This window comes from Arachis ipaensis, chromosome B5 (assembly GCF_059453495.1).
Source record: "Arachis ipaensis isolate K30076 ecotype BB chromosome B5, ASM5945349v1, whole genome shotgun sequence".
NCBI classification, from domain to species: domain Eukaryota; kingdom Viridiplantae; phylum Streptophyta; class Magnoliopsida; order Fabales; family Fabaceae; genus Arachis; species Arachis ipaensis.
This window is the reverse complement of record NC_142440.1, coordinates 94,180,154-94,181,953: the sequence shown is the minus strand read 5'-3', so window position 1 is coordinate 94,181,953 and position 1,800 is coordinate 94,180,154.

The window sequence follows — 1,800 nt, the reverse complement described above, 5'->3', positions numbered from 1 at the left end:
TATTTGGACTGAGGCTTGCAATTTGTTATAAAGAGCAATATACTTTCGTGTTAAAGACTAAAGCTTGGCTGGCCATTGGCCATGTCTAGTGTTTTGGACTGGAGCTTTCATTGAAAGCTTGGCTGGCTAGTGAGCCATGTCTAATTCCTGGACTGAAGCTTTAGACTAACATGGCAAGATTCCTGGAATTCATATTAAAAATTTTGGAATCCTTATTTTTTCTTTTTCCTATTATTTTCAAAAAATATCAAAAAAAAAATTAGAAAAATCATAAAAATTTGAGTCTTGAGTCATATCATAAGTTTGGTGTCACTTGCATATGCATCTTGCATTTTTCGAAAATTTCATGCATTCATAGTGTTCTTCATGATCTTCAAGTTGTTCTTGGTAAGTCTTCTTGTTTGATCTTGATGATTTTTTGTTTTGTGTTTTATTCATGTTTATCATATGCATTCTTGAATTCTTAGTGCGTAAGCATTAAAGAATTCTAAGTTTGGTGTCTTGCATGTTTTCTTTGCATTAAAAATTTTCCAAAAATATGTTCTTGATGTTCATCATGATCTTCATAGTGTTCTTGGTGTTCATCTTGACATTCATAGCATTCTTGCATGCATTCATTGTTTTGATCTAAAAATTTCATGCATTGCATAATTTTCATGTTTTTCATAAAAATTCAAAAATAAAAAAAATATCTTTCCCTTTTTCTCTCATCAAATTCGAAAATTTGGATTGATTTTTTCAAAAATTTTTAAAATCAAATTGTTTCTCATGAGTCAAATCAAATTTTCAATTTGAAAATCTTATCTTTTTCAAAATCTTTTTCAAAAATCAAATCTTTTTCAAAATTCTTAGTTATTTTCGAAAATTTCAAAAATATTTTTCAAAAATCTTTTTCTTATTTTATACCAAATTTTCGAAAATAACAATAACAATTAATGTTTTGATTCAAAAATTTGAAGTTTGTTACTTGCTTGTTAAGAAAAATTCAAACTTTAAGTTCTAGAATCATATCTTGTGATTTCTTATGAATCAAGTCATTAATTGTGATTTTAAAATTCAAATCTTTTTCAAAACTAATTTCAATCATATCTTTTCAAAAATATCTTCTTATCTTTTTCAAAAATTTGATTTCAAAATATCTTCTCTAACTTCCTAACTTCCTACCTTTTCAAAATTTGTTTCAACTAACTAACTAACTTTTTGTTTGTTTCTTAACTTTTTCAAAACCACCTAACTAACTCTTTCTCTCTCTCAATTTTCGAAAATATCTTCTCCCTTTTTCAAAAATTTCTTTTTAATTAACTAATTATTTTAATTTTTATTTTTAATTTCAAAAATTTTCGAAAAAAAAAAAATTTTAACTAACAATTTTCAAAAACCATTTTCAAAAATCACTAACTCTTTTTCAAAATAATTTTCGAAAATTATACCTCCCCCATCCTATTCTATTTATTCATTCATATCCTAACATCTCATCTCACATCTCTTCCATCCGTACAGTTGTGCTTCTTCCTTTACATCACATTCTTTGTCTCCCCCTCTTTTCTTCCACTCACAAAGGGATCCCTATACTGTGGTATAAAGGATCTCTATTATTATTATTATTTTTCTGTGCCTTCTTCTTTGTCATATGAGCAGGAGCAAGGATAAGAACATTCTTGTGGAAGCAGATCCAGAACCTGAAAGGACTCTGAAGAGAAAATTAAAGAGAAGCTAAAATACAACAATCTAGAGATAACCTTTCAGAAATTTTCGAACAGGAAAAGGAGATGGCAGCCGAAAATAATAATAATATAAGGA